Raw genomic sequence first — 6737 nt, 5'->3', positions numbered from 1 at the left:
TTGGAGAATGTTCAGAATGTGCAAGTAATGAATTTTGTTACTATTAATATGTCTTTGTAATTTTTGTATAGTTTTACATAACTTTAACAATATTTCTTGCTTTTAAATACAGTGTGATATTCTGTGCCAGCCATTGGCATTTTTGCATCATTCATTTAAGTGCAAATAGAGATGTATGAACATAAACTCCTATCTTGCTGCATTTTTCTATTTAAGTCAATTATTTTGTTTCTAATGTAACTTTTCTTTCTGTTTGGATAAATTTTATGTGTTTTAGCTTAATCTCTTTTATTCATTTCATACACATAAGATTTGTGTTGATTTTTAGCAATTTCCCAATGTTCACAGTATATTTTTATTTTTGTATGTATTTTAACTGATATTTATACTTTGTGTATTTAAAAATTCAATATATATTTCTACTTTCCATTCTTTTTTCATAATTATCATGCATTTTATTTCCACGGACATTAAACATCTCACAAGATATTGTTATTTCCTTCTTTCAAGGTACTAATTATCTTCAAAAGAAATTTATTAAAATGTATTAATTTTATGTATTCAGTTTCTTGAGGATCTTCTGCTCTAGTATATATAATGATTGTATTAATTCACATTCTCTCAAACAATGCATATGGGTTTCTTGTTCTTTGCATCTTCAGTAGTATAATTTTTGTTGCATTTATTCTTTTGCTAATTCACAAACTTCAAAGAACTGACACCTTATATAGAGGTGATTTGCATTTCACCAGTAGTAAATGTTTCATGTGTTTTTTGGACACTTCCATTACTTTTCTTGAGAAATGTTGATTCAGGTCATTTGCATATATTAATTGGATTGCTTGTTTTCAATTTCTTATATATTATTTATTAATCTTTTGCAAGGTAAATCATGGGAGAATATATTTTTTTCATTTTGCAAAATGTGGAAAATAAATATTTTTCATTCTATGAAATGAATTTTCAGTGGGTTGATTGTTTCTATTTTTGAGCAGCAGCTTTTTGATTTTGTACAATCCTGTTTGTCTGTGTCTGCTTTTGTTACGTGTACCATGATGGACATTTTCAAAAAAAAATCCTTTTATTTGTTTTTCACTCATATCTTGAAGTATTCCCCTAGATTTTCCTGTACTACTATAATGGCTTTCACCTTGTTGTTAGGCAGTTTATCCATTTTGATTTTATATTTGTACAGAGTAAGGCATAGGGGTTAAGTTTTATTGTTCTATACATGGATATCAAGTTTCTCTGAAATATGTACTGAAGAGGGCACGTTCTCTTCACTGCATGTTTTTGGCACCTTTATCCAAAATAATTGCCTGCAAATATATAGATTTATTTCTGGGATTGGTATATTGCTCCATATGTATGTGCTTCTATTTTTATGTCAGCACCTGCTGTTTTGGATACTATGTCTCTGAAAAGTGTCTTGAAATGAAATATTCTGTTATCATCTCATTTTTTCTATATGTTCCAAGTCATTCCAAGTTCTGAAAATTAATTTACTATTGGTGTTTACCCCAGAAACCACAAACTATTAACCACTTAAATAATTTTGATGTGCAATAATTTTGAAATAATTAGCCATTTTTCTATCCAGGTCCTTACTGAAATGTTCACCTTCAATTTAGCTGAAGTTCGGAAAAGTTATGACTTACTTTAACATTTTGTTATTTATCTCTGTTCACATTCCCTTAAATTAAGACAACACTTAGCACAATGTTTCTAAATGGGATATGGGTTTTAAAAGTAAGGCTCTTGGTAATATGTCAAATTTTTATTAGTGTATATTCATTGAGATATAAAGAAATGAAAAACTCAAGACACATAACATGAAAAAATGATGGTACATATTATGTACCCTCTACTAAGATTCATAGAACATGAATGTGAGAATAAGCTAATCTTGAAGCCTAAAAGTGAATCTCAGTGCATTTGAACTAGATAGTTAATAAACAGTTAAAATATCATTATATTTGGTATATCTCCAATTGCTCTAGAGAAGCAACACCTCTCTAGAGTCAGCTACTGGATATGACTTTCCTACCAATTTATCAACAGTAGATATAATTTGTTTTGATATTAAATTTAATCAGTAAGGTTGACAGGTAAAGTTAGAATTTGGCTCCAATATATAAGTAAAGATATAGTATTTTGTTTCTTGCATGACGTTGTATTTGATTACATTCTGAAAGACCATGTCAACGGACAAAGAATGTAAAGGTATTGACTGCAAATTAAGAAAAATTATCAAGAAATAACCAAAAATAGTGATTCCTTAATTTCTAAATGTATACTGTGTAACGGTAAATGTACTAAAATATACTATTGAGTGGACCATGAGAGATACCATAAGCCAAAAAAGGCTTTGCGATGAGACAGAAAAATCTATTTTCATTAAAAGAAAAAAGAATTGGTATGACCTCCCCCTGCAAATAAAAAGTAATCACTATCAATACTTTCTGTGCCCACCTTCTCCTTAGATTCCCCATTTGCAGGGTTACTACTGAATCCCTTGTTCAAAGGATCAAATGAGCCTGAATCAAAAAGGCTTAAGTGATCCACTGTTTCATAGTTACCATGTATAGGGAATAGTCATCTGTGCAAGCAATACTCATGACTTAGAAATGTCACCCCAAAAAACAGAACTTGTCATTTTGTTTAAATGGCATTTCCTGAAGAGTGTACATCTATATACTACAAAACCCCAGAAAGCATATTAAATTAAATAACTTGGAAATTCATGATTTTATTGTTAACATGAGTGCTGAATTTTAGTTAAGCTGGACACTGAGTACATGTGTTACCAGATTTCCCTCTAGCTCCTGAACAAAGATTGCACTCTAGGGATAGTCGTCCGTATCAATAATGAGAAGGACCTTTTCAATACGAGGAAGTGTGCTCTGTACTACTACACGCCTCTGACTCTTCCTCTCTTCTGCTCTCCGATGGACGAACCAAGTCTAAAATCAGAGAAGGACAGGATTGGATTTAGCATTGGCTTCCACCCCAGAGCCAAGAGATAAAAACCACTTTAAGACACATAACACTGACTTTCTATTCAGCTCATAAAAGCAAATACCAGCTGTGTGTCAACTTCTGCAATAGGCCATGATTTTGTCTTTTTTCCAGCAGTATAAACACTTCAGTGGTTTCTTTTCTAATGGATGGAAAGCTTAGCTTACAACTTGTTCCAGGTCCTTGATATTAATTCAATATACGGTAACTGGGTAAAGGAAAGTCTTCATTCTGACATTTGACCATTAGCTGTAGAATACCCTCCTCACTAGTGATACATTCCTCTTGTTTGGGCAGAGATTGTAGATCACCAAATGTTAGCACATTTTAAAGGCCTATGGAGGAGAACAGCTTTCTGTTTGTAAAAGTAATCTTCACTATGAAGTAATTAATCAACAGAAACAAGTGTGGGAGATTTTTAGAAAGAAAATAGCCTTCAAGAGTGCCAATGGGATTGTTGGTGCTTGAAATTTCAGGAGAGCAAACAGGTGGTAGGCAGAGATGGCATAGACAATGGTTTGACATCACAGCCTCCAGTGTTTGTGAAAGTTGACAAATTTAACCTAAATTACATACAGGACACTGAAACCTTTGCCATCTCCAGGAGTTCAGCAGAAAGGGTAACTTCCACCCATGGTTAATCTGAACAGAATATGTTCTTTCATGAATAGTATATGTTCACAGTAAATCTGAACAGTATATTCTTTCATGTTATACAAAGTTCTCCATGATGAGGATGAAGAATAATATCTCTGCTTCAGCTATATTTCTATAATCCTGTCCAGTACAGAGGGCACACTAGGACATCTTCATCAGGACATCTAAAGCCCATCATTCTTCAAAAGGCAAAGAGTAAGATGGTCCACAACAGTGTGGGGAAAGTAGTCATGAATCAGCTCTTCCTAAATATGGTCTAGCTATGGAAATACAGTCACAGTTACCGGTTAGATGTCACCATCCTCTCAGGCTCCTAGTGAATGAGGGTCCATTGTATCGGGAAGTTCTCAAACTGTACATTTGTGTCTCCATATACTTTCTCTCCCTACCTATTATGTGGATGTATAGTCTAAAGAAGACCAACCAAAGGAAGCCCTACTTCCATCATGATGCCTCCATGAACTCAAATAAAGCCCCAGTGGTTGACTCATGTGGTCTCACATTAAGTCAGAGTTCCACCTGTTTGATTCCTAAAGACTATCTATTACGTTTGTAAGAGGAAAGGGGAAATCAGAAATGAGGCTTTTGGAAAGTTACACTGAAGATTGTCCAAACAGGAGACCATGGGTGTTTTCTCTTGTGTTTTATGTCCACCTTCTCTCTGTAGCTGCAGTGCATCAGGCTCGCTAGAGCTGCAGTGCATCAGCCTCTCTAGAGCTATAGTGCACCAGGCTCTCTAGAGCTACAGTGCATCAACGTCTCTAGAGCTGCATTGCATCAGTCTGTCTAGAGCTGCATTGCATCAGTCTGTCTAGAGCTGCAGTGCATCAGTCTCTAGAGCTGCAGTGCAACATTCTCTCTAGAGCTGCAGTGCAACATTCTCTCTAGAGCTGCAGTGCAACATTCTCTCTAGAGCTGCAGTGCAACATTCTCTCTAGAGCTGCAGTGCATCATTCTCCAGTGCATCAGCTTCTAGAGTTGCAGTGCATCAGCCTCTCTAGAGCTATAGTGCATCAGCCTCTAGAGCTGCAGTGCATCAACCTCTCTAGAGCTATAGTGCATCAGGCTCTCTAGAGCTACAGTGCATCAACGTCTCTAGAGCTGCATTGCATCAGTCTGTCTAGAGCTGCAGTGCATCAGTCTGTCTAGAGCTGCAGTGCATCAGCCTCTCTAGCAAAGGATAACCAGGCTACAATCCACAACCCAAGAGAAGTTAGGTAAAGAGGAGGACCCTAAGACAAACATGCATGGATCACCCCAGGAAGGGAAAATGTTTAAGATCTCCTGGGTAAACTGGGAAGGGGGTTGAAGGGTGGGGATGGGGGATGGGAACATGAGGGATCTGGATGGTCAGGTTGGAGGAGGGATGGAAAGGGAGAGCAGTGAAAGAGATATCTTGAGAGAATCATTATGGGGTTAGGGAGAAACCTGGTGCTAGGGAAATCCCCAAGAACCCACAAGGATGACTCCAGCTTATACTCCTAGCAATGGTGGAGAGGGTGCCTTAACTAGCCTTCTCCTGTAGTCAGATGGGTGACTACCCTAATTGTCATCTAGAACCCACTTCCAGTGACTGGTGGAAGCAGATGTAGAGATCCACAGCCAAGCACTTGGCTGAGCTCCTGGAGTTCAGTTGAAGAGAGGGAGGAGGGATTATATGAGCAAGGGGCATCAAGACCATGATGGAAAAAACCACAGAGAGAGCTGACCCGAGTTAGTGGGAGCCCATGGACTCTGGACTGACAGCTGGGGAGCTTGCATGGGACCAAACTAGACCCTCTGAATGTGGGTGACAGCTGTGTGGCTTGATCTGTTTGTGGGGTCCCTGACAGTGGGACCAGGACTAATCCTGGGTACATGAACTGGTTTTTTAGAGCCAATTCCCTATGGTGGGATGCCTTGGTCAGCCTTGATGAAGCGGGGAGGGGCGTGGTCCTGCCCCAACTGAATGTACCAGGCTTTGTTGACTCACAATGGAGGCCTTATCCCCTATGAGGAGTGGATGTAGGAGTGGGGTGGGGTGGGGATGAGAGCAGGAGATGGGGAAGGGGGGAACTGTGGTTGGTATGTAAAATAAAAAAAAACTTAAATAAAAAAGTGCCTAGGACAAGTCTTCCCAAGACCTGAGGAAGGCTGCAGATTGACTGTTCAATGTCTTTGCTTGGATTTACTGACCTTCACTTTGACTTCAGGAATATTCAAAGCTTGTGCAAGTTCTTTCCTGTGGAAAGAAAACCACAAATGTTTAGCATGCCGTGGTTTGCATGAACTGCAAAGTCATAAATGATTTCTATGCTTTTTTAATATTGCTATCTTCCCTCAACCCCCCATTTAACATTCATTCTCAGAACTAGTCTTGCTTTTGAAATGGTTTCACCCCTTATAAAAGTTTCTAAACAATAAAGATTTTAATTTTAACACATTATCAAAAATTAAAAATAAATGCCAAAGTGTATGCTGAGCAAATTGTACTAAATTAAAAAACAGCACCAGGGTAAGGGAATGGGAAAACGAAAGGAGTTGATGGATAGGTACACAGTCCCTGAAAAGATGAGGAGACTACTGGTGAGGAGGTCACCCAACAAAGTGTAAATCCTTAACACTGGTGAACTTTACACTAGTGAGTATTTTGACACACTATACTCATGTCCCTATATTTTACAGAAATTAAAAAATGACTCGAAATGAGTGGTGTTGACTATGTACACTTGTTTGGGGCCAACATTACACGCTAATACTGACTTTTACCCCTACACAAGGCACCCCCCTGTACCCACCACCTAGGGAGAAGACAGCAGTGGCTTAGGGAGGGATGACAGGAAACCAGGGCCTGGATGAACAAAAGGACATCTCAACCTGAGACAACAGGGAGGTTGGGGACAGCTCCTGGTGCAAGACACATACCTGGCAAGCGCATCTGGGTACTGGGTTTCTTTGAACAATTTTTCCATTTCCTCAACCTGCCCCAGTGTGAACTTCAATGTGGTTCGCCGCCGCCTTAGTGATGAACGGCGCCTCGGAATCCTAATCACAGCCTCGGCTGAGGGCCTTGGCACCTCCTG

The 6737-nt window shown here is 38.4% G+C and overlaps 1 long non-coding RNA gene across 1 annotated transcript; it reads right to left on the bottom strand.

Annotated features, from left to right (window-relative positions):
* Window positions 1-2780: 2780 nt before the first annotated feature.
* LOC131899170 (uncharacterized) lies at window positions 2781-6733 on the bottom strand. The gene is made up of 3 exons (XR_009376063.1): window positions 6580-6733; window positions 5851-5896; window positions 2781-2963 (listed from the first exon to the last, which is right to left on the bottom strand). It is a non-coding gene; the product is annotated as an uncharacterized LOC131899170 (long non-coding RNA).
* Window positions 6734-6737: the final 4 nt, after the last annotated feature.

Source organism: Peromyscus eremicus, chromosome X, assembly GCF_949786415.1.
Source record: "Peromyscus eremicus chromosome X, PerEre_H2_v1, whole genome shotgun sequence".
Classification (NCBI taxonomy): Eukaryota; Metazoa; Chordata; class Mammalia; order Rodentia; family Cricetidae; genus Peromyscus; species Peromyscus eremicus.
The sequence above is the reverse complement of the archived record's forward strand: the minus strand, read 5'-3'. Positions and strand labels throughout refer to the sequence as shown.